The 27305-nt window shown below is 33.3% G+C and overlaps 1 long non-coding RNA gene across 1 annotated transcript in view; it reads right to left on the reverse strand.

Annotated features, from left to right (window-relative positions):
* LOC115305558 overlaps positions 1 to 27305 on the reverse strand; it is a 49694-nt gene that overhangs the window by 15530 nt on the left and 6859 nt on the right. Inside the window, exon 3 of the long non-coding RNA XR_003914850.1 lies at positions 2172 to 2384. This is a non-coding gene — a long non-coding RNA (uncharacterized LOC115305558). The remainder of the gene's footprint in view (positions 1 to 2171; positions 2385 to 27305) is intronic.

Genomic DNA, 27305 nt, shown 5'->3' on the forward strand with positions numbered 1-27305 from the left:
AAAATAAATTGGGGAATTCTAGGGAAGGCAATCCTGTGATTCGACCTTGCGGAGATGGGTAATTCATTGGTAATTAGCCATATAACCGTGACTTGATCTTTATTGCCCCATGTTATACCCATTAAATTTCTATAGCTTTCTCACCATTTATCATGATACTTCAATTCTTCAGAGCTAAAAAGGAGAAATCTTATTTTCATTCTCTTCATTTAAACCCTTACATAATTTTTTTTTCTTTTTGTGATACTTTTCTCCCCAAACACACATTCTGGAATGGTCCATTACATGATTGGTATACCACTTTACAGGTCACTCATTCCTGGGTCTTAGCAGCATGCTAGATATGTTACAGCAATAATGTTTTCCATTAGAATATTTTAAAAATATTTTTTATGTTATTTATTTTTTAATATACATCCAAGTTATATAGTGCAACAATGATTTCAGGAATAGAGTCCTTAATGCCCCTTACCCATTTTTCCCATTCTCCTTCCCACAACTCCTCCAGCAACTCTCTGTTTGTTCTCTTATATTTAAGAGTCTTTTATATTTTGTCCCCCTCCCTGTTTTTATATTATTTTTGCTTCCTTTCCTATGTTCATCTGTTTTGTATCTTAGATTCCTCATATGAGTGAAGTCATGATTATTTGTCTTTCTCTGACTAATTTTGCTCAGCATAACACCCTCTAGTTCCATCCACATAGTTGCAAATGGCAAGATTTCCTTCTTTTTGATTGCTGAGTTTTTATATTTATGTGTGTGTGTATATATATATATATACATACATATATATATATACATATATATATACACCACATCTTCTTTATCCACTTATCCATCGATGGACATTTGGGCTCTTTCTATACCTTGGGTATTGTCGATAATACGGCTATAAAAATTGGGATGCATGTGCCCCTTTGAAACAGCATATGTGTACCCCTTGGATAAATACCTAGTAGTGCAATTGATGGGTCATAGGGTAGTTCTATTTTAAATTTTTTGAGGACCCTCCATACTGATTCCAGAGTAGCTGTGCCAGTGTGCATTCCCACCAGCCATGCAAAAGAGATCCTCTTTCTCTGCATCTTTGCCAACATCTGTTGTTGCCTGAGTTATTAATGTTAACCATTCTGACATGTTAACAGGTCATTGTGGTTTGGATTTGTAATTTCCTGATGATGAGTGATATTGAGCATCTTTTCATACGTCTGTTAGCTATCTGGATTTCATTTTTGAAAAAGTGTCTATTCATGTCTTTTGCCCATTTCTTCACTGGAATATTTGTTTTTTGGGTGTTGAGTTTGGAAAGTTCCTTATAGATTTTGTATATTTACCCTGTATCTGATGTATCATTTGCAAATATCTTCTGCCAGTCAGTCAGTTCCTTTTAGTTTTGCTGACTGTTTCCTTTGCTCTGCAGAAGCTTTTTATTTTGATGAGGTCCCAATAGTTCACTTTTGCTTTTGTTTCCCTTGCCTCTGGAGATGAGTGAGTAAGAATTTGCTGTGGCTGAGGTCAAATAAGTTTTTGCCTATTTTCTCCTCAAGGATTTTGATGGCTTCCTGTCTTACATTTAGGTCTTTCATCCATTTTGAGTTTATCTTTGTGTACGGTATAAGAAAGTGATCCAGGTTCATTTTTCTGCATGTGCTGTCTAGTTTTCCCAGGCCTATTTGCTGAAAAGACTGTCTTTATTCCATTGGATAGTCTTTCCTGCTTTGTCAAAGATTAGTTGGCCATACATTTGTGGGTCCATTTCTGGGTCCTCTGTTTTGTTCCACTGATCTGAATGTCTATTTTTGTACCAGTACCATACTGTCTTGATGATTACAGCTTTGTAATACAGCTTGAAGTCTGGGGTTTTGATACCTCCAGCTTTGGTTTTCTTTTTCAAGATTGCTTTGGCTAACTGGGACCTTTTTCTGGTTCCATACAAATTTTAGTATCGTTTGTTCTAGCTTTCTGAAGAATGTTGGTGTTATGTTGATAGGGATTGCTACTTAACAATTTTTTTTTTGATGTTTATTTTTGGGAAGGGAGGGAACACAAGGAGGGGAGGGACGGGGGTGTGGGGGAGAGAATCCTAACTTCTCTCAAAGTTTACTACTAGGGAAAGCTTTTTATTTTTTTATTTTTTTATTTTATTTTTTTAAGAGGTAAATTGTAGCTACCTTCTCTTCTCTGAAAGTTTTGTAACTTGCTTCTTTGTACTTTTTATCTTGCCTGCCAGGAATTTAATGCAGGTTTTATGCTCAATTATAGCAACAGTATTAATTCTTGATGTTGGAATGCATACTTTTCTGTTTTAGCCATGGTTTCCTCCTTTATTTCTATTACATTGTTTTTGTTTGATTTATTCTTTTTGTATAGAGTCTTGAAACGTCCTGGGGAAAACATAGAAATGAATAAAAGAATTAATGAGTAAATAATTAAAACAAAGATCTAGAGATAAGAGGTTATTTTTTTAGTAAAGACTTTAAAATATGACATTATTGTCAGATGCTTTGATAGTGTGTGTTCTCCTTATTAAGTTGATTTTTTTTAATGTGTTGTGTGTTAACTTAAAAATGTTCTTTGTGAAGATGTGCAGGGTTTTTTGAAATGTCAGGATAATTAAGTAAGCCTAACAACTCATGATAACACTGTAAGAAAATTACAAATGTATGTTAACATGCCCCCTTCAAGAATCATCTGTCTCTTCATTATTGTGTGATAGTCACCAATATAAATGCTGTAAAAAATTCTTGCTATTCCTTACTAATAGCAAAGCCAGTGTAGTATGGATAATTAAATCATCAATAGTGACCCATCTAGTCCTAACCAATAATTTTAATATTTTTACTTAACTTACTGGAATCATTCAGCCTTCCTTCCTACATTTTTATGTATATTTATGAAGATAATCCTAAATAATCAAGAATTGCTGTACTAAATTTCAAACTAAGTGAAAGTTTATGTACTTTCCTCACTTAAACAAATTCAGTGTGTTTCAGTGGCCAAAAAAAGGAATAATAAATTCATTAATCCTAAATTCTAAGATTACATTTTGTCACAATTTGTGAAAAAAATTATAACAATTTGTGGAAGAAAAGTGATACAGGACATGCAGTGTGAGTATATCCTCCTAATGTGCATTAATATCATAACTGAGGAAACCTCTATTGTTAAACATAATTGGTATATCTTTTGGTACTGTATCTTTAGTTTGTTGTATTTGAGCTTTATGTCTTTCAATAAAACTTTATAGTTTTTCTTATAAAAGAATAACTGGTAGTGTGCAATATGTGCTAAAGGATATATCTCCTAAGAGATCCACAATTTAAGAAGGCCTCTAAAAACAGTCTTTTTATAGTTTATCTGTAGTTTTTTTTAAACAATGAAATTAGATTTTTAAAATTTTAATTTAAAGTATTGAAAGTGTTACAACTCAAATTCTGTTTTTAAGCAGTATACCAGTATTTCCCAAAATATAATCTTCAACATTTTCAGAAAACTTGGTAAGCATCAATTGAATGAATACCTTACATTTTTTTATATCAGTCCATTAGTAAATAGTCAAAAGACAAAATATATGTACATATTTTACTAGCAAGAGGATTGTTTATCATTTTATATCCATTCACCTCTTTCTATGGTTATATTTATATATTAAAAATTCACCTACAAATAGTAACCATATACTATAAAATGTCTTAAGAATCATATGTGGTAGGGCGCCTGGGTGGCTCAGTCAGTTAAGCCTCCGACTTCGGCTCAGGTCAGATCTCACGTTCGTGGGTTCGAGCCCCGCGTCAGGCTCTGTGCTGACAGCTAGCTCAGAGCCTGGAGCCTGCTTCCAGTTCTGTGTCTCCTTCTCTCTCTGCCCCTCCCCCTCTCATGCTCTGTCTCTCTCTGTATCAAAAATAAATAAAACATTTTAAAAAAATTTAAAAAAAAGAATCATATGTGGTAAAGTTTGAATTAAAAAATTGGAATAAGGGACACCTGGGTGGCTCAGTTGGTTAAGCATTTGATATCAGCTTAGGTCATGATTTCACAGTTCGTGAGTTCGAGCCCTGGGTTGGGCTCTTGCCTGAGAGCTCAGAGCCTGGAGCCTGCTTAGGATTCTGTGTCTCCCTCTCTTTATGCCCTCGCCTGCTTGTGCTCTCTCTCTCTCTCAAAAATAAATGTTAAAAAATTAAAAAAATTTTTTTCTTTAAAAAAATGGAATAAGAATTAATAAACATTACTTATTACCAGTGAGCCTCATTTTCTGTGCTAATGGAAAGTATGTTTTGGGTTAATTACTAAGAATAGTTTGCAGTTATTAGCAGCAGCTTCTAATCCATGCTTATGGTAGAAATCTTCTCTAAATGTGACTCATGTAAATAATATGAATATTTACTCATATATGTTAATCTGACCATGAGAGCATCAAACTGTAATGATGGTTATATTCTTGTAGTTGATAGTTTTACAAAGCCCTTTGTTACATTATTTTATATTAGAAAAATTTAATTTTATCATTTTTGGGATGAGATAAAAAGCTTTTTAATATTTTAAGGAATATTAATCAGCAATCCACATTTGTATCACTAATATATCAGTAATACATCTGAAATACATGAGAGGCACACACAGTGTAGGAATTAATCACATTGATTCTAGAGCCAGCAGCTTGGGTTCAAGCCCTAGTTCTACAAGTCACTACCTCTGTGACCTTAGACAGGTTGCTTAACCTGTTTCTTAGTTTAACTCTTTTGCAAAATAGTGGCCATTATATGGTATCTGTCTTGCAAGGTTTGTTATGAAGAGTAAATGAGTTAGTATTTATAAAGTAGCCAGAACAGAACTGGACAACATAGGAGTACCTTATACGTGTTTAAGTAAATAAATAACTGAGTAAGAGTATTTATAACTCTCTAGATAAGAGATGCTTATTGGAATGTTAAAAAACATTTGGGTATTTAAAACTGAATGAAACTCAGAGACCATGTAGAAACAGTGGTTTTGATTTTTTAAATAACATTACTACTCTACCACCTTTTTTCCCCTTCTTTCTAAATGAAATCATATGGGGAAGCTCAAAATAGAAAACAAATTGATGTTATTAAAATGGGGCAGAGGCCTGGATCTTTGCCTGCGCTGATTTTGGTTACCTCTCTCAGAGGCCTCTGAGTTATGCTATAGACTCCTGAGTTTCTAAGAATGAAAGTTTAAAAATCCCTGATTTTGATTATGGCCACCTTTTACAGATGAGGTAAGTGAGGTGTGGAGTGGGTAAATGGCTCACTTGCAAGTTAATATAACTTATTAGTCTTCAGCAAACATTAAAAACCAAGGGTTTTTTTGCCCATAGTACAGTCACTCAGTCCCATGGCTCTCTCAAAGCCCCAGATGGCCGAGGCCTAACTGGGCAAAATGAAAACATATTTTACTCTTTAATTGCCACGTGATTCCAGTGTGTCACTTTAGAGACATGTCTTCTGACATATTCCTATGGCTGAATGTCACTCTCTCCAAATCTGCCATCATGGCCCATACGTAAGGAAAAATAATTTTGAACTTCCTTATTTGCTTGTCATTTGAGTAAGTCTTTCTATGTGTAAACTAATTAAGACCAAGTCATCACACTTTTAAAAATATACTAAGTGTGAATTTTTACCAGTTATAGAGGATGAGACTAGCATCTAGGAAAGGGATGGACATTCAGATTATAGCTTGTATATAGCACTTCATGCTGTACAAAAATGGCTGCACAAACACACTAATAGATCTCATAAATTTCTGGTTAAGGGAACAGAAGCTTCCAGAGACTGTGAGAGTTAATAATAGTTAGCAAATAAGAGACAAGATTTGAATTGGGCTTAGGTTTGGTTGAGCTCAATTATTATGCCCTTTTTAATGACTTTAACAATTGATATCTGTGTCATTTTTGATTGCTCATTGCTAATTATAAAAAAATCAACTTTTATAAGTGATTGGAGGTACGGTAAAATACTAGTTATATAACACAGGTCAATATGGTCAATATGATAGGCTTAGAGAAGAACCTACATTTTAGAATACTGGTAACGTGTTTTTGAATCAAAGAGAGTTAAATTTTCTTTATTCTTGATATGCACAGATGTGATTATTTTATAATAGATTTCTCTTCTTTGGGCCTTGATGATCATACGATTAATAGATCGTACAACAGTCTCATGGCCAAGATAAATATGATAGCCACTAATAGCTATTTCGTGCATTTAATATTAAGTGAAATATTTAATGATATGATTAATTTTTGATTATTAGAATTTCTGAAGTTGGAGAAAAACAAAGCAATACTAATAGGACCACTGAACCATTAAATACATATTTGAATAAGCATTAATCTGATTGTGAATAAGGTTAAGGATTGTGGCATTATATCTATAAGTTACTAACCTTTGGTCATAAAAATTTGACTGAATACTGCTTTTTAAATAGAACAAAGTGACACGAGAAAAAAAATGTGTAGTATCAGCTGCTCTTCCTTTAATAGGATTCTCTGGTGTGCAAATCACTACAGTGAAGTGATGCAATGGGGCATATGGACAATGAATCAGGTAATAAATTGAGTGTAACACTAATTATATTCACTATGAACTGAAATATATACATTTGATGACTGTGATGGCACACCAGTGTTCAAAGCCCAAGGTTAAAAATGCATTTCAACTTCTCTCTTTATAAAAACTCAACAGCCTGCTGCAGTCTGTGTCTGGCATCAAATTCTATATATCTACCTGTGTTTTCAGTGTGGAAACCCAATTCCTAAAGGAAAGGTCATTATCATTATTAAGTTTTATAAGAAAATCAGGACGTACTAGTATCTGTTTAATAATGGAGACATCATGAATGTCAGACTTAACACAAGTTGCAGAGTGCTAATAACTCCTAAAGTGTACCCTTGTCTCAAGTTGAAGTCAGTATTAGAAATTTTATATTACTTCTCTGCCTGAAAGCATTAAAAAGTATTTCTGTAATAGCTACGCAAAAAAAAGTGACTTTTCTAATTTTTGGTTCAATTTCAAAGCTGAATAGTCAAGTGGTTTGACATTGGCATTGGCTTAAATTAAGCAAACAGATTATTTTAACCACAAACATTTTTTATTGTCTTCCGGATGAAATAAACTATGTATGTGTATCTGTTTGCAAGTTTGGAAAGTATATATGTTCTAGATATGTTATTAGCTATGTCAAAAATGTCTTTTCCACAGTTCTTTTAGTTCTGGAATTGCATGGATATAAAATATGCATTTATTCAGAAACTAAACAAAAAACTTTAGTAATTTCTGCATTACAATGACCCTAATTCAAGTCCAGTGATAGATTGAAAGAGGTTGTTTCTTTTTCTATTATATATTTAAATTAAAAATAGGAAGATGTAGTTTCTACTAATGAGTTTTGTAGGGCTGTTTTAATATGATGTCCCTTAGGAGATTTCTTCACTCGGTGTGAAGGCTCCTAAGAGGTGCTTGTGCACCTGATTAATTCATAAATGGCGCTGAGGGCTGCACATTTGCCCAATCCTAGTTAAATCATAGTAGGCGGCTATTCCTCTGTAGGATGCAGTGAAAATTGTGATGCTCTTATTATACACCTAATTACAGCATTCTACACCAGTCTTATTATTTTCATAAATTCTTATAAATGTGATGTCCGTTTTAGAAGTTAGAGATCGAGGTTCATTAAAATGACTTCAATCTATATGATTGAGATGGAATGGTGACTTGTCATTCTTAGAAAAATACTCTGAAATTCTAAGACTATATATGTAAAGTATGGAGAAATTAAAATACAGTGTTTTACAAAATTAATTTTTGTGTCAAGAATAATAAGCAGCTACTATGTGGATATAAGAGGAAAAAATGAAAAATGTTAGAAAGTATAGATGTAGTAGTTTTGGTGGTGAGTAACCAGTTTAAATTTTTTTCATGATTTAGAGCACAGTACTTAATCCTTTTGTACCCCTTTACCTTGTGTGGGGTAGTAATCTAACGTGTCTTATATAGAGTATGGGAATTAATTGAGTTAATATATATAAAGTGTTTAGAACAGTGCCTGACAAACATTAAGGTTCATATAAGCTCTTACATAGACCTTTTTTTGCTCAAGCTCTACCCAATATAACTCAATTAAGTAATATGTACTGTTTTCCACTATTTTGCTTTAGCCCAAACTAGTATTTCCACTGCTGCCTCATTCCTATCCTTGACATTGCATCTTTTTCATGTTACTGTAGTTCAGGGAGAGGAGTTTCCCCTTTAAAATTTGAGACAAGATAGATTAGAGTTTCATCAAACACAAATTTGGATCAGTAATACATATTTTTCCCTAGCTTTATAGCTGAAAAAAATTGGCCCAGCATATAAATAAGATGTAATTCATACTATTTGATTTCAAATATGTCTTTTATAATTTCTCCCATTCTATAAAGCAACAGTGTTTATTAAGATACAATGTTTATTGCTGTGTTTAAATGTTTAATTATCTTCTGAATCTCATCATTGTTTCTGGCCTTAGACAACTTTTATCTTCTTATGTTGAGAACCATTCTATTGAACTAAATCCATCATTTAACCCAGTCAGCTAAGAAATCAGGTCTATTATTAGTGTTTATCTGCTTCTGTGGTATAGATACTAGGTCCAGGAACTATCTGAACGTTTATCTAAACCTGAGACTGCTCCCTCAATATGGTCCTTTCCTTTTATTCAGGATCTCAAATATGTCAAGTGTATTAAATAAAGGAAAGGAATATGCATATTATTAATGTTTTAAATGAAACACAAAGAAATATGGAGCTCAAAGAAGTTAATAGGCTTATCACAAATTTGACAACTAGTTAATGGTGTGGGTAGAACACATGGCTTGTGATTCATAGTCATTTTTCCATTCTGCATTTTATCACAAAGCACAAGAGACAGAAAAAAAGAAACTATGAAGAAACAAATATTTAAATGTGAAAACATATTGTGAATGTCAGTCTAACACTTTTCGCTTTTAATTCACCAATCTCATAGTTGCCTACAACTTGAACTCTTTTGTGACCTTTTCATCTGACACAGCTCAGTTGTTTCCAATCAGTAAAATCAACAAACAAAAACCAAACAATTCTCCCCCCCACACAAAAACACAAACCCTTAGACATACTGTCCTGACTTACATGATCTAATGAGTATAACAGAAAATGTTTTTCCCCCTAGATAAAGATACTCTAAGTTTTAATACTACAGTGTCTTTCACTTATAAAATTACCCAGTTTATAAAGCACACTTATCAACATTTGAGAATGCTTTGGATGTGTGCCATTTAACCATCTTTTTTTTTTCTTTACATTTTAGACCAAAGCATAGAGAAACTCAATCACTTAGTAAAGCTGTTCTGACCTTAGTCAAAATAAGGTAAATAATTAAGTGGTTACATGTGTTGGTAGGGTAAAATTTCCATTAAGATTGAATCAGCAGGATGATGCTCTAATCTCTTATTGGACAAAGAAGTACATTGTCTTTAGAATAAACAGCATACTTGAGATCCTGGTGTCTTAACATTGGTGGTTCACTATATATATATGGTGGCAGTGGTGGTCATATTGGTGAGGAAAAAGATTGAAGATGAATCCCATTACACCTTATCAAAGGTGTTTCTTTCCATACTATGAACTAGTTATAATAGAATGATTTCTTGCTCTATATTAGCTTATCTTACATTAGCCAGAGAAGTAGACTAATATTTAGATTCAGCATAACTAGAATTGTAAAATGTTTAACTTATCAAGTGAATCTGAACAAGTACAATTATTACTAAAACTTACTTATATATCACAATGGTTAAAGTGGAGGGATATACTAGAAATTAGTCAAACATCATAGGTGATCATTATTTTTATAAATATTACTTGTGAATTTTATCCCTAATACTCATAGTGCCTTTATAAAGACCTTAGGATATGTTCTCCTTAGAATTTACCTATGTCTGTGAATGGGTAGCCCATCCCACCTGAGATGAAAACTCTTAATTACAGGCTTTTTTTTCTTTTTAGTGGGCAATGGGTAGAAGGGGTGATTGAGATTCCAATGAGTTGCTAAAGCATGTATTTTTTTTAATGTCTCTCAAGCTATATAGGGATCATCCTTAAAGCTGGGATAAAAATATGCTTAAAATATTTTTTTGGGATGTCATAAAACTTCTGTTGGATCTGGGATTATTTTCCCAAAAGTAAAGCAGTTATTCTATTAGTGTTTGAATATAGAAATTAAATATAATACAGCAACAATTACTTTTGCCTGTTTCTTTTACTTCTTAACATTTATTTTTTAGTTTTAAATTAGCCTTAGGTAGCCATGCAAAATCTCTTATTTACAATACAGTACATGGGAGGTTCTATTAAATATTCTAGGCCTCTCAAATGGTGAGGAAGGATGAAGAAGTAGTGGAGCACTAGGCAATGAACCTGAAAAGGTTTCAGATTGAGGCTTATAGATAATTCATAATTCATAACCCTGGTTACTGGAGGTCATTGATGCAGTAGGGTAGGGTGCCACAAATGAATGCTTCTAAGGGAATTATACAAGTTACAGGAAGTTGGAGGGTGGTGATGGAGAAGTTTAGCTCCTCCCAGCCTTCCTGAATTTCTGTTGCTCATAGAGAGATAGGATGGAACATGGGAAAGGGCAATATAATCTTGAAATGAAAAATTTGAGCTGAAAGAGGCTGAGTATACCTAAAAAGGACAGGATTGTGTAAAAATGGAGGGTCATGAGCTAACTTAAGTTTATACAGAAATACAGAATAATATAATTTTGCAAAATCTGAGGCTGTGATTATAAAATCATACCTTGTCTCTGATATAAAAATTTAAAGAAATTCTGAAATAATTCTTTAATCTTCAGAGTGTCTTGGCTTAAGTTTTGGGTTCATTGTGGAAGAAGCATAGTATCCTGTCTGAACCTGTTATTTGTTTCAGAAAATTAAAACAAGTAAATTTTTTTGTTTATTTTCCAGCTCCAGGTTTTTAATCTAAACAATACTTATTATGAATAAATCAAAAGACAAAGATTCAGATAAAGCATTGCAATCTGAAATCACAAATGATTTACAGTAAGAGCCTATGAACCTTGAATTTAGTAAAATGTATGACAGTAATGAGCTGGGAATAAATGTTATGCTTTTCCTTATTACTATTACCTCCCAATCTTAACCAGTTTAGGAGGGAAGCATGGAACTCAAGGGAGCCTCCTTTGTCTCATCCATGTCCCCCTTCATGATAATGTTGTAAAAAAAGTTGGGAGCAGCTTTGGGAGCATAGCTTAAACTTGCCAAATGATCTCTTCTTCTGGAGGGTCTCATTGCTTTGTTGACTCCTGATCTGAAAGCCACAGCATAATTCCTTTGCAGTAGTGGTAAGGGACGGAGGGGCAGTTCGTGGGCATGCACATTGTATTAAGCCTTAAGTTGTCCGAACTTATCCCTTGATAAATCCAACTCTTTGCTTCTGTTTACAAAATGATGGTTAAAACTGTTAATGTAAAACAAAGGAGGTTTATAGTAATATCTCCATTCCTTCCTAAAACAACTAAGCTTCTGTCCATTTCTGTTGGTATTTGTACAAGTATATCTGTTGCAATTTAGCACCTTAAATATGATCCAATAGTTGTATTCAATTTTAGACTGAATACTACCATAAAGATCTACTATATTAAAAATATTTGCATATTGCATTCTCCTATTCTGAAAATTTATGAATTTTAATAAAGTTACTTAGATTTTATAGCCCATAGTTATAATTATTCATAATCCAGGAATATTATTTAAAGGGGACTAAAATTACATAAAAACACTTAAAAGAAGAATTAAATCTTTCACTTTTTCATTACTTTTTATATGTTTATTAATTTCACCAAAATAATTAAAATAATACTTAATTGCTTAAGATAAAAACTATAGTTTGAAAATATGTTTGTAAGTTAGTATGTGTACAAGTATGTCCTCATGATAACCTACTGTTTGTCATAAACAAACCTACCAACCTGTGAAATAATACATACTTTGATCTCACATTGTAACTATTAAATATTTGTTTTTGTAAGGCAAAATAACAATAAAAGAATACTACATAATTCTAATAAATGGCAATAACACAGTGCTCCAAGTTACATCAAGTTCTGTGTCCAAGAAAATAACAATTTTATACATTAAAATATATAAAATAGAAAATAAAGTTTGAGATATTTATTTTAGAGCATTTTGTAAATTGGGTAATTCTAGCAATTCTCACTGTCCTCCTTTTTAAGAAAATTTTTTACATTTATTTATTTTTGAGAGACAGTACAAGCAAGGGAGGGGCAGAGAGAGAAGGAGACACAGAATCGGAAGCAGGCTTCAGGCTTGGAGCTGTCCATACAGAGCCCGAAGCAGGGCTGGAACTCACAAACTGTGAGATCATGACCTGAGCCAAAGCCAGTCACTCACCTGACTGAGTCACCCACACTCCGTTGTCCTCCTCCTATTTACTAGTAATTTACCAACTGTTATTTTAAATTTTGTTTTCTCCATTCAATTCAAGATAGCTTTATTGCTGGGTATATCTGAGTCAACAAGAGGCATTAGCTGTCCTGAAGAGTTTCATAATTAGCAAGGAAGGCTGTTAATTTATTTATACTTGCTCGAAATTGTACCCCAAATAATTTAAGACTGTCCTAAAAAATACATTGTAACAGCAAAGCATGAATAAAAAACAGGTGAGAAAGAATAAGGAAGGAGAGAATAAACAAGAGTAGGGAAGTAACAGTAATTAGAAATAAAATTTGTGCCTTCTATTCAGTGAACTTATGTTCAATGAAGTCTTAAACATTTTAAGTTAGGTATCTGTAAACAGATAGAATGCAGTGTGTGCTTAAGTATGACGACAACCGCAAGGTAGAGCTGGAAGATACGTTTGATCGCATAACTAGCCATGCTTTTGAGGTTTTAACTAAATCAGAGATTTCGGGGATGAATTGGTATACATATGAAGGAACAAGAGGAAGAGTAGACACATGGAGAATGGGGTAGAATAATCCATGTAAAGTTGTGTGGGCATGAAATACATGGTAGAGAATAGACTAGTGTATTTGGGAAATCAAATGCTGCATCATAAAGTGGAAGGAAGGACAGGTAGGGTCATCAGTGAGCATGAAACTGACCACATCTACAGCGTGTAACTATTTGTGTTAGAAAAATTTGGAAAGAGAGGAACCTCAGTGACCGACATTTGAGATGATAATCACTATCAAAATTTCCCAAATTTTTCTTCTAAGAACTCTTAAGGATAGTATCCTAAGGACACTTTTTGCCCTGGTTGTGTCTGTTTATTTTATATAAAAGGGCATTTTGGCTGGGGAGAGGGAGGTGCTAAACTAATTGAATACCGCTAATGTATGTTTCAAATGATAGTCTTATAATGAATCTTAGACTATTTAAATTCTAGTACACAGGATTCAGTTGTCAACAGCTAGGATGAGATAAACTACTGGAGTCAGTATCATCTGTAGTTTTATAAATGGAGAAGTGGTGACAGAACATGCACAGTTGTTGAAGGTGCATAGTGAAAGTTCATTTCAGAAATGATTTCACTGCTTTTCGGAGAGCCAAAAACTGCTTGAATATTTCCCATATCTATTTAAGGAAATAGTTTGAGTAGCCATAGGAAATGGATGAAGTAGTTACTAAAATCAGTAAATGCAAAGAAAGCAAAGGAAAACATAAACCAGACAAAAATACATTTCCAGGACCAAATATTTAAGTATTCTGTATTTTATCATTTGTTGAACCCCAAATAGGCATAAACCAAGTTGCAGTTCAACATGCTTTTGTTGCTAACATAAATAAAATTTGGGGCACTGCTCTGCAAATCAACTAGACAGGACCATCAGTTACAAATTACACGCATGCACACACACACACACACACACACACACACACACACACACAAGAAGTGTCAGAGACTAATTGGAAAGTTATAGTTGGGAATGAGTAAATGTTGGAAACAAATTACAGAGGAGTAAAAAGACTTAAGCTAGAAAATACAGACTAGTTCTTTACAGGTAATGTACAATTCTACTTGATAAAATTGAATTTAGTATAGATACTTCAGAAAACTTATTTACTATTTATAATATTTATATCAGAAGTAATAGTCTTATTTGTGCTCAGTAAGTCTGCAAGTAGTCCCCTAACTTGCAACTGAAAGTAATAACAGATGGAAAAATGGAACCAAACTGCACATAGGAGGAAATCAGAATCAACATATTACATTTGAAAAGGGACAATTTTCAACTAAAATTATTGCAACTACTAATCCACCAGTAATCTTTTCCTAGAATAGAGGTAAAACTGATTTTTAAGTGTTTATTTTAAAGGGAGATTTTTCAGCTTAAGCTGGCAAAAATCAAAAGACCAATATTGCTTTTGAAATCATTTTCCAAACATGTATATGTATGTACATGAAGTTCATTATCAAAGGTAAATAAAAAGAGATCAGTGATTCAAAGTGTGCAAGTCCTTGGTGACAATAAACTCCTTCATTTCAGTTTACAATGGCTGACAGCACCATGCACAAAAGTAAACAATTGTTCCCAACTTCAGAAGCCTGCAGAGGTCAGTATAGCAACAGCAACAAGACATCACCTAGATAAGTTGACCAATACTGAGGGTGGTCCATTAGATCACATACTTATTTACACATACCAGCATCTTGAACATTAAAATGAAATTTGTAACAGTTAGGGTAGAACACCCTTTGGGTAATTTTTCTTTATAACTGAAGAAAATCAACATTTGGAAAATCATCCTGCTCAAAAAAGTAGGGGATGCAGTGAGAAATGAAATTTAAAATGAAAATGTTGACTACTTTTTATAAAAATAAATGTCTTTTATGTATGCTGAAAGATTTGAAAATTTTCTTTTCCTTTGAAATGAGGGTTATATTATTCATTCTTGATTCACCAGCCTATAGCACCTATCAGTAATGCCCGCTATTAACTTAGGCAAAGCTATGATTTTTTGGCATCAATATAGAAGTGAAGTTTTCTTACATCTGGTAATATTTCATACAATTCAAAGTAAAACTGCTTCCAAATACAACAGTGGTTCCCAGGTACAATTTATACTTTTCTGTATGTACACTGAAGATAAATATTTTAAACTCCAACATGTATATGTGCACAAATATGTGTGCATGTTCCTTTTCTTACAAAAATACTTTTACAATTTGTTTTTTGTAAAAGTGAAGAATTGACAGGTTTTAGAAACTGTATTCTGATACCCAGAAACTGTCTTCTTCCATGTTGACCTGTCAGTGACCTTTGTCATGACATTGAAGGACTACCCTCTCCAGGGGTGAGAAGTATTTCAACTTCAATAAGTTCCTTTGCTCCAGACATGTATAAAACAGAGACTATAAACATATACTGTGGGCTTATTTTGGCTCCAGTTAAGCTGACACCATCAAACTCATTTAGTTTAGAACTTGCAGACATGGTTTCAGTATCAGCTTTCTGCTGCAATCCAGAAGATTAAAGAAAAACTAGCTAAAACCAACATTGGGCTTTTGCTGGGACAGCAGTTATCCATTGAAAAGTAAGCTCCTCATACTGTCATAATACTTAATGCTAGCGCCTCTACTGGTCTTTTCGGTGTTTCTAAATGCCCCAATGGATGGGCAAGGTCAAAAGCTTTCTTCAGAAGATCAGAAGATAGAAAGCAAGACAGATTAAACACGCATATTTTAAAAAAGAGTATTTCTTCACTTTTCTAAATGTAAGACTTGCTTTTTTCATACATGTGCTTACCAAAGCACATTTAGAAAAAAGCAAGGTACAGTACAAGCATTGAATTATTACGTCCAGAAATAATTATTTTTCAACTTTTATATTTGTTATAATTTTTTTAATCTAAAATTTTAGAAACTAGTCTGAGAACAGCATCTCAGTGTTCTTATGACCGTTTTGCAAACCATGGCAGTATAGGGGACTTTTAAAGGCCTACAAATTAAGCATAGATAACTAACTTGACAGTGGACATAAAATAAAATTAACAATGCTGATTAATATCTAGTATATTCTGTACCCTACCAAAAAATAACTGTTGAATTTGTATAAAATGGTTACTTATTAGGCCACAAGCAAACCCACTAGACTCAAAATGTGTATTTAGGCTGTCATTTTGACACATGCAGTAAATTCAGAAATTAATAATTAGTATAAATTTAAAATGTTACCTGCAATTTAAAAAAGTTCTCACCTGAATAATTGTCAGATCAAGAAGAATGTCACTCCTGAAAATGATTGTTAAAATGACTGTAATGGGAGCATTACAAAACAAAGTATGTGGTGTGCATCCAAAAGTGTAGTCAGATAAAAAGTTCAGGGATGTTGTAAATGCTTAAATTTAAAAATAAGAATAAACAAATAACTATTAACTTCCAGACAGCCAGACAAATGAAAATAACCAGAGTTGAAGAAGGCAGAAAAATATAATGTATAAAATAATTAAAAAATAGCACAATTAACAAATCACTCCAAGTCATGTTCTTTGAAGAAAGCCAAAACATTCAATTCTGTAATACCATAAACTGATATAATCTGGCAGGCCTCCTACAGATGTGACATTCTCCCCTGGGGACCTATGAATATGATATATTAAAAATGACTTTGGGGGCACCAGGGTGGCTCAGTTGGTTAAGTATCTGACTTAGGCTCAGATCACGATCTCGTGATTCACAAGTTCAAGCCCCGCGTTGGGCTCTGTGCTGACAGCTCAGAGCCTGAAGCCTCCTTCAGACTCTCTGTTTCGCCCACTCTCTGCCCCTCCCATGCTCATGCTCTGTGTCTCTCTGCCTCTCAATAATAAGTAAAAATGTTAAAAAAAAAAGTTTAAAAAATGGCTTTGGAGATGTAGTTAAGTTAAAGATCTTTAAAAGGAAAGATTATTCTGAGTTATCCAGGTGGTCCCACTGTAATCACAAGATTCCTAATAAAAGGTAGTCAGAGAGATGTAAGGACTGAAACAGATTAGAGAGGAGAAAAGATGTTAACCTGTTGGCTTTGAAGATGGAGGAAAGGAACATGAGCCAAGGAGTAAGAGCAGCATCTTGAAGTGGGAAGCAAGGAAGTAAGGAAGTAGGTTTCCCCTAGAGCCTATGAAAAGAGCACAGCCCTGTGGACACATTTTTGACTTACAGTATAAATATGTCTTATATATGTAAATATACATAGTACATAGAACAACTTTTATGTATAATAAAATTATAGAATATTTAATTTATAGAAGTCGTGTTTATATATTATAAAATTGTTATATAATAAAATTGAGTTGCTTTATAGCACTAAGCTTGTGATAATTTGTTAACATTGGCAAGAGGAAACTAACACACTAATAAAAAGACTAAAATTTATAATGAGAATTAAAAAATAAGGCTGAACATAAAACAGTATGCATGGCTGAACTTAAAATTAGTGAATTACTAAATACAATTTAATCCTCATTACTCTGAAAACCTAAAAGAGTGCAAGGATCTCCTGAAATGATTGCAAAATCTTGCCAGTGAAGTATGCAAAAATATATGGTAAAATGTACTTTTAAGTGTAGATACAAACATCACAAAATAATTTCAAAGAAAACCCAAAAGATTGTTAAAAATAAACCATCATGATGTGTATTAACACTTAAGCTTCAAAGCAATTCCCAAAGGCAAGTGACTGCATTATCCCCATTTTATAGATGGAGAAACTGAGATTAGTGGGTTCTAAATTCTGTATTTAGAAGTTTCAGAGCCAGAATGGGAACATAGCAAGCCTGGTTTTAGTATTTATGTTATAACATTTTTTTTCCAGGAATGCAAAGGTGGCTCAAAAAAGAGAAATAAATTTTAGTAAATCATTGAATCACAATTTAGAAAAAGAAATGGCATAATTTTGTTTGATTTCAAAAAATTTAGATGAAATGCACCATCTCTCTTTTTAAAAAAGGTACCAAAAACAACAACAAAAAAAACCTATGATCAAATTTACTTCAACAATAACCAGCATTTTAGTTGATTTTGAAACATTGAGCATACTTTTTAAAATTAGGGACCAAAGTAATCACTATTATTCAGGATGGTTCTGGAAGTTCTAGAGAATGCAGTAAAAGAAGAAAAAAATGAGATGTTAGTATTGGAAAGGAAGAAATAAAATTATCATCACTAGAAATCACAATTGTTTAGACAATTCAAATTAATTACTAGAAAATGTTAGACCTAATAGGCAAGATCAGTAATGTGATTAGTTACAAAAATCAATGTTTCTAATACATCACTGTAAAAACATAGTCAATACAAGAGCAAAAATTTTCATTCACAAAGCAATGAAAATATGCAATACCTATAAATGACTTAAAGATGAAGTATGTTTTAAACTTGTCTGAGATATGTCAATGAAGATTTGGAAAGAAAAATTAAAATAAGGACTTCAATAATTGTTTTCCTAAATTAGAAACAAAGATACTAATTATTCACTTAAATGATTTATAAATACAATTAAAAATTTAAATAACCCTATATAGTTTTTCTTAAATGCTTTACTCTGGGGTAGACATTATGTTAAGGTATATATATATATATATGTATATATATATATATACCATGCATATATGTGTGTGTGTGTATATATATGCATGGTTTTTAAAGACAGTATCTTACTGATTAAGATAGTCTATTATTAGTATTATTTGCAGGCGAGGAAACTGAGGTTTTGAGAAGTTAAGTAGATGACACAATTAAACATGGTCTCAGGCTGTACAATTACAAACCCTCCCAACTTGAACATTGTGTAATAAGACTTGATATACCTATCAAAAGTTTTGGGAAACTTTATCAAATAATTCTAAAGTTCACATGTGAGATTAAATCTATGATAATAGCCAAGATAATTCCTTAAAAATATAACTTATTTAATGTACTTAGATTTTAAATGTTAAATACATGGTAAAATTAGAGTAATTAATAGGGAAATACCACCACATGAAGAGATAAATCATCAAACCCAAGTGTCAATAAAAAAAATACTAGTATACATAATAAAAATTTTGTTTTAAATCAGTGCAAATTGATGAAATAGTTTCTAAATTGTGCAGGGATGGTTATTGTTTAACCATAATTACATTCCCATAACATGTCACACTTTAAAATATAATCCAGATTGATTAACAAATACAACATGAATCAGAAAAAGAGCAACAAAAAAATTAAGTAAATATGTGTTATTTAACAAATAGCAAAGTATTTATAAAAATGAAATAAATCATAAAAGGAAAATTAATGGATTTTAGTATATAGAATCTTGAAGTTTTGTGTATAACTTTTGACAATAACTTGTATATAAACTTGTATATATACAGTTTTTGTATATGACTTATATATAAAAAGATTAAGCCTTAAATTGGGAAAGTATTTTCAATTTATTTGAAAACTGATGTCATTAAATAATTATTATATATTAAGTGTAATAAATAGTATTAAAATCAGATCATTAAACATGTAGTTGGAATAAATGCAGATGTCTAATAAACACTTATAAGATTATGCAGCCTCACTTTTAATCAGTAAACACTAAGTTGATAATACAGCACCCCCTCCACCCTCAGAGGTTGACTGAATGCCTAATTTCTGATTATAGATGAAGTCTGTTATTTTACCTTTTTAAGTAACAACTTTATTGAGACAGGATTTACATATCATAAAATCTCTTCCTTTTATACAATTCAGTTTTTAGCATATTCACAAGTTATGCAACCATAACCACTATCTAACTATAGAAAATTTTTATTACCCCAAAGAGAAAAAATTATATCATTAGCATTATTCTCTATCCGCCCCCACCCCTCAGAACCAGTGATGTATTTTTCTCTCTTCATATTTACCTATCCTGGACATTTCATTTAAATGGAATCATCCATTTATAATCTTTGTGATTGGCTTCTTTCATTTAGCATAATTTTTTCAAGGTTCACCCATGTTGTAGCATGGATCTGAGCTTAAGTCCTATTTATGGCCAAATAATATTCCATTTTATGGATTTCCACATTTTATCTGTTAATTGGTTGATGGAGATTTGTTGTTTCCCCTTTATACACTATTATTAACAATGCTACTGTGCACATTCATGTACCAGTTTTTATGTGGACATTTGTTTTCAGTTCTCTTGGATATATACCTAGTACTGAAATTGCTGGGTTATACAGTAGTTATATGCTTAATATTTTGAGGAACTGCTGAAGTGTTTTTTTTTTAATAATAAACTTTTTAAAATGTTTTATTTATTTGTGTGAGAGAGAGAGAGACAGCATGAGCAGGGGAGGGTCAGAGAGAGAGGAAGACACAGAATGTGAAGCAGGCTCCAGGCTCTGAGCTAGCTGTCAGCACAGAGCCTGACGCGGGGCTCGAACCCATGAACCGTGAGATCACAACCTGAGCTGAAGCCGGACACTTAACCGACTGAGCCACCCAGGTGCCCCTGCTGAAGTGTTTTTTAAAGGGGTTGTATCTTTGACAGTCCCACTAGTATCAATTTCTTCACATTTTTAACAAAATTTATTAAAGTCTCTCTTCTTAATTTTAGTTATTCCGGTAGGTTTAAAAAATTTCACTATGGTTTTGATTTTCATTTTCCTAATGACTAAGGTTACTGAGTATGTTTTCATGTACTTATTGGCAATTTGCGTATCCTTTTTTAGAGAAATGTCTATTTAAACCTGTGCCCATTTTTAAATTGGGTTATTTGTCTTCTTATGACCTGTAAGTGTTCTTTTGTGTTCTGGATACAAGTCCTTTATTAGATATGCAGTCGGCAAATATGTCCTTTCATTCTGTGGGTTTGTTTTTGTTTTCTTGATGGTGTCTTATGAAATACAAAAGGTTTAATTTTCAAGAAAGCTGTTATTTTTGTCATTTATGCTTTTGGTGTATATCTAAGGAGACATTGCCTTTATGGTCATAAAGTTTTCTTCTAAGAATTTTAGAGTTTTAGTGCTTCCATCTAGGTCTGTGATATATTTTGAGTTGTTTTTGTATATTTTGTGATATAGGGATACAATTTCATTCTTTTGCATGTGGATATCCAGTTGCTCAGCACCAATTGTTAAAAAGGCTATTCTTGAATTTCCTTGGCACCCTTGTTTGTTATTGTCATTGTTTAGTGACTTCATTGGGCTAAGTTCATGTAGTCTGTGTTTTTTTGTTGTATGCAGGTGCTGAATAAGCTGAGTGGTCAGTTAGTAAGAGAGAAATTACTTTACTTGTCTTTATTTAATCTCCCACCTTTGCCGAGTGGTTCCCTGTGTTTGAAGGTGTGCCTCCGTGCCCCAGAAGACACTCTGTGTCTCTGCCTTAGCCTTCTGTTACTACTTGTGAAGAGCCTCAAGATCAGCTAGAGATGAACCATTAGGACATTCTCAGTTTTTCCTTGAGATATGCCCAGCTCTACACAATGACTGGCATTCTAGATCCTCAGGAATGTATCAGAACTTTACAGGTTGTAAATCTCATTCTTTAGGTTTCCCCTTTAGCATTTTTTTAGGGGCACCTGGGTATTTCCGTTGGCTTAGTGTTCTACTTCTGCTCAGGTCATGATCTCATGGTTTCTGAGTTTGAGCCCTGCATCAGGTTCTTTGCTGACAGCAGGCTCTCTACTGAGCCAGCCAGGTACCCCTTCCTTTTAAGATTTTTATTCAGTCTCTTATTAGCACTAACTAGTACTCGACCTCAGGCTACTTTTAATGTTAAACAGTTGCCACTAATCACTTTTAAAAATTGCTCTAAGAATATGGCTGTTCACATAGAGCAAGCTCTGATTCAGATCACATAAAGGTAAACCCTGAGTATGGAGCTCTTTCAGGGACCTTTCAAATTGTGGTATTTTTCTGGGAATGGAGCTTTTGAGGATCTCCAAACTCATTTCTTCTAGTGGCTACTAGGTTGCTAATTTTTATAGTCACCATAGTTGTGAGGCTGCTGGTTTTCAAGAATGCTGTGGACCTGGGGAGAGGAGGATGGGAATAGGGAAAACCAAAATGACACAAAGATTACTTTTCTGAGATTCAACATTTTTCTTTATAAATTCTCCTTGGGTGATTAAATTTCTTCAGTTCTGAAAAAGTTGACTTTGATTATTTTTGCCAGTGTTCTCATTGCTTTTTTGGAGGAGCAGATTTTCAGAAGTCCTTTTCCCACCATTCCCAATGTGCTTCTCTTAATGTGCTATTAACATCGTTTATTTATTCTAACTTTAAATTCATTTAAACTCAAACTGTGATATTTAAAATATACTAGAAATTGTATAATTTATAACTGCTTAAGCTTATGAAAATAATGAAACGTTTCAGATGAAAACTTTTCCAAAGTGGTACATGAAGTTTTACAATTCATGTCCAGGTAAATCCCCAAAATATCTGAAGAATATATTAATAGGAAATGAGTTAGAAGGACCATTTGAAAAGGAATGAAAAGACCTTATGCAGTTATTACCTAGATTGAGAGAGCAAAACACAGTTGTTATAACTTCTATGTTTAGGAATATGACAACGTTGATATGATAAAGGATTGAAAAAGTGAAGTAAGCAAAGAATAGGGAAGGAGGAACCTTATATATTTGAAGATGGAAGCATGTGGAAAGGAGCAAGTGGGAAACTTCCTTATGGCATATGGTCAAATATCTTTAAGAAAAGGAATTTCAAAAAGTCAAATTTAAATTTCTTATATGTGAATATAACTCTCCATTAAGTTATTACCAAAAATTTACATATGCAAAATAAACAAAATTAAAAATGGAAAAAAGTAATAGCACATACAGGCTTCTAGTTTTTTCCAGAGGGTATTTTCCACCTTGAATCCCTGGTATGGCACTATCTTCCAGTCTTACCATATAACTGGATCACCACATCAGATTGAAAGCTTGCACTGTCTCTTTTGGGAGAAAGTGATATTTCTACAATGTATTTTGGAACCCCATCACTAGACCCCTCTAATTCATTGAGGATCCAAAGAATGCCAACTTGAAACCTAAGAACAATTATGATGAATTTGAGAAACTTCAGTATTAATTTAGCATTGAGTCCCATGAGCTGGATGCTACTTACTCAAAATAGTTTGGCAGAGAGTATATGTGGTATGATCCTTGTGGTTGGAAACTTCTCCTCAACAAGCAACACACACACATGAAAGAAATGCTTTGGTGGACTTTTTGAGAGGGATTCTGTTTCATTTCCATCTATGACTATGTTGCCAGAATCATATCAACAAAGACTTCACAACTAGCTCATGTTACAAGATTTAAATCAGTTGCCTTCATTCTCTTTCATGAATCCCAGAAGGTAGACTGAATCCAGGAAGCACTGTGCCTTTGTTTGCTGAAGCATGGTTTCACTGTGTCCAGCAGAATGGTCCCAGAGACACAGAATTGGAAAACACTTTGGTAATAGTAACTGAGAACCCTTAATGATGCCTGCCTGAAGTCCTTAGTCATGGGAAATCCATTTTCTGATAATGCATCTATACCTATATTTGGTGGGATAATATTTTATTCCATTCTCTTTAGATATAACCCCCCCCCCTTTTTTTTTAACATGAATCTTTTTCTGTATCTATTCATTTCTTAATTTGGGGACAGTGTGTAGCTCAGTTGATTAATCATCTGACTCTTGATTTTAGCTCAGGTCATGATCTCACAGTTTTTGAGTTTGAGCCCTTCATTGGGCTCTGTGCTGACAGCATGGAGCCAGCTTGGGATTCTCTTTCCCTCTCTCTGCCCCTCCCTGATTTGTGTGCCCTATCTTTCAAAATACATAAACTTAAAAAATGAATATAGAAGTTCCTTAATTTAAAAATATCTTAAAAACTTAAAACTTTTTCTTTAAAATTTTTAGAAATTTCTTAATTTTTTTTTCATTATAATGTGAGTCAGGTTAAGTTGACTCATGCAAATACATAGTTATACCTTAGAGTGAGATTAAATTGGCTAGTCACACATTACTACCTGGAAACCCTTGTTTTAGAGCCAATGGTAAATAACCTCAGACATAATCACTTTATTCATTGTTCCCTTGGAGGCTCAAATGTTCTACTATGTCCCTCCACACAGTCTACACTAGAACAGAAACTCACTTGCTCATGTATGTTAATATTTTACTCATCTTGTTCCTTTTCTAAATGCACTTTCCCTAAATTTTAAATCTCATCCTTAAAGCTGGTTACTAATGCTTATTTTTTTTATAAACTCTTTCCTCATTGTCCTTGTACATTTCTCAAAATGTTGCTATACCTCTTTTTGAATTAATTTTCTTTAACATGGTATTTGTTCTTAAGTCAGTTGAAGGCAATCTCTCCCCTGCTAAATCAAAGCTCTTTGAAAGCAGAGATTGTGCCTCATTGATCTACATTTCTTAACAGTTAACTCCTAGATATTTGGTGATATGCATAGAGAAAAGAGTCCCAAATCTAGCCTTCCATGGAAAACGAGTAGAGAAAAAAATTCCAGTTACGTGGCATTTTTATATTTTGTATTTGGGTTTTATGGAGAAAAAAACTAAGAAAATCAAAGAGGGAAGAACACTAGACCAAGGCCTATCTAGTACTGAACTTTTATTTAAGTTCAGAGGCTCTAACTATGTGTAAATTTGCTACAGTCTTTGAGTAGCAAAGACTTTAACAATGTGCACATAGGTTTTGACTAATTGGACTACTCTGGCAAGTCACTTTAATTGAAAACATTAGTATATTGTTTTGAGTTAACTCTTATTTGGTGTCTGAACTTTTCAACTTTTCACTGTTTATTTGGACACTGTATAGACATAGCCAAAAAGAAATCTCTCCAAAAACACCTCAAAGAATTTTTTCTTCAACTGCATAAGATCATGAGAAAATAAAATCCCTCTGTTCTCAAATGACACTTTAGAGTTATAGGAGTATAGTGTGGGGAACTCAGTTCAGCCATCGATTATCAAAACAACAGAAATATAAACCAGGTATCAATTTATAATATTTGCTGAAATAAATTGACTCTGATTCAAACTGTCAGCTTGGTTCTTTGACACTGAAAATAAAATACCAAATGTACTAATGTAGAAAACATGAGCAATGAAAAGCATTACCCTCTATTTTATAATGTTATTTTAACTATGAATCAAACTGATTGATAAATGAAGTTCAAATTGGTTCTTTTTGCATGAATTCAATTATGAGTCAAAAGTGGTTTCAAAGTTTTCATACACCTTTTCTACCAGCACATACATTTTATCCTCTGAAGAAACCATTTCCCAGTCATTCCTAATTTCACTAGCAAGTACTATAGCACTGGATTTCTCTTACTTTCTGTTTCTTTTTAAGAGAGTGGTTCCTCTGACATGATCTGGATCTTGGGTGAGATGAATACATCTCTGTTTGTTGTTTTCCCAAAAAAAGATCTCATTTGCATGGCTAGTTTAGTACCAAAATTAAAAACTTATATAGCAAATGGACTGGAGGTAGTTCAGGTGCAATAAGTTGAAAAGAAAAAAGTAGGCTTTAAGGGTATATGTAAGGTAGAGCGGTGTGCCAGGATAGGGTTATGCGCCTCAGTGACTGGCATCCGAAAGGACTCATTCCCTGGAATGCTTCTGTTCTGTTGGCCTCAGCCGTGTTGAGACACTTCCAGCTGAAGTGTTCTGCCTGGGGTGGTGACCTGCAATCCCCAAGGTTCTAAGTTGTCCTATGAATAGGAATACGTTTCCTATTTCTTGTGTCCCCCATCTCCCCACCCATATATCAGGGATTAGTTTGAAAGAATGAGGCAGAGACCTTACAAATGCCTGAAGACCAGAAATTCTGTCAAGGGGAAGAAGAAATGGAAAAGAGAAGAAAGAGACTAAATCCCCAAATCCCTGCACATGTAAAAGCTTTCTTATTTTTTTTCCCACTTCTAAAGAAGATGAGTCAAATAAGAGCCCATTCAAAACCACATGAGTAAAAATGAAGTTGTGTGTTTTTCACATACTTCAGAACAGGCTAAGGGATGAAAATGAGGGCGAGTTCCCTATAGTCAAACATGCCCAGAAGTAGCAAACTTTGACTTAGCCATGAGCCAAATAAGCTGCTCCTGAATAATAGGGTCTTGGTTTAAATCTGTAGAGATGTCTTTTTCATGTATGAGAGGTGGACTTTTGATTTCATCTCTGGGACAAAGTTTGAAGTTAGTTTGTGACTCTGGCATAGAAAATGAAGGAAACCCTTGTAATGGACGGCTCATGTAGGCTTATTATAAGTGTGTGTTTAATTCCCTCATGTGAATTGTATTTTGAATCATTACCACTCAAGAGTCACCAGGTTTCATCTACTTAAGCTCAAGATACTATGTGGAAAAGCATTCTAAAGTCAACTTGCCAAAATATCACTTTAATGCTTGAGTACTTAAATGCAAATATTAAACTAGAAATTAGAGCCTTCTTGTCCTTTTCTTTTGATTCTACCACATTAAAGTAATAGATATCGTAACAGACCTACATTATATATCAAAAGAATAATGTTTTTAGATTCATAGCAGAGTAAAACAGCCCAAATTTAGCTCTTATCTGCCTTTTTTGCAATGGAAGGAAAGATCCATGAGACAATGGGCTAAGATCACCTCTTATGTTGTAAAGTGGATCAGAGGCAGCAAAATGATGCTCAGTGAACACTGAAAACATGATACCAGGATGCTGAGTTCATTACTTTCTTTTTCTCTGGATTTACCATATTGGACTGAAAACTTAATGGATTTTTTCATAAGTCTTCCCTTAAAATGGATAATTCTTTATAGATAATTCCATCCCAAATGTTTTATTACAAATGGATTCTTAGTATTTAAACTTTCCACTGTCCCCTGAACTGAAATGTTCTTAGTGTTATATTTGTCAGGGTGATCAGTCTTTTTGGGTGTGTCCTGGAGGAAACCAGGGAAATACGGAATTTACATTTACCCACTTGGTGTTTTGCAGTAAGGTTCTGAAATGGAAATACCAATATATCAGATCAGTTCCAGAATGAAAAATTTAAAAATACCAAGTTCCAGCATGTATATTCATAGTGTAAACATGAGTGATCAGACTAGGACTACATTCTTTTCTGGCCCAAATGAGTTCCAATAATGAAACAATATTAAACTATAGAAAAAGAGGCTTTGTTATGGAAGGAGAATGGAAGTTTATCATTCTGTAGAATCTTATCTTTAATAATATTTCTCTTCATTTGGCCATGTAGGCATATGAATTTGAAAAC

Source organism: Suricata suricatta, chromosome 2 (genome assembly GCF_006229205.1).
Source record: "Suricata suricatta isolate VVHF042 chromosome 2, meerkat_22Aug2017_6uvM2_HiC, whole genome shotgun sequence".
NCBI classification, from domain to species: Eukaryota; Metazoa; Chordata; class Mammalia; order Carnivora; family Herpestidae; genus Suricata; species Suricata suricatta.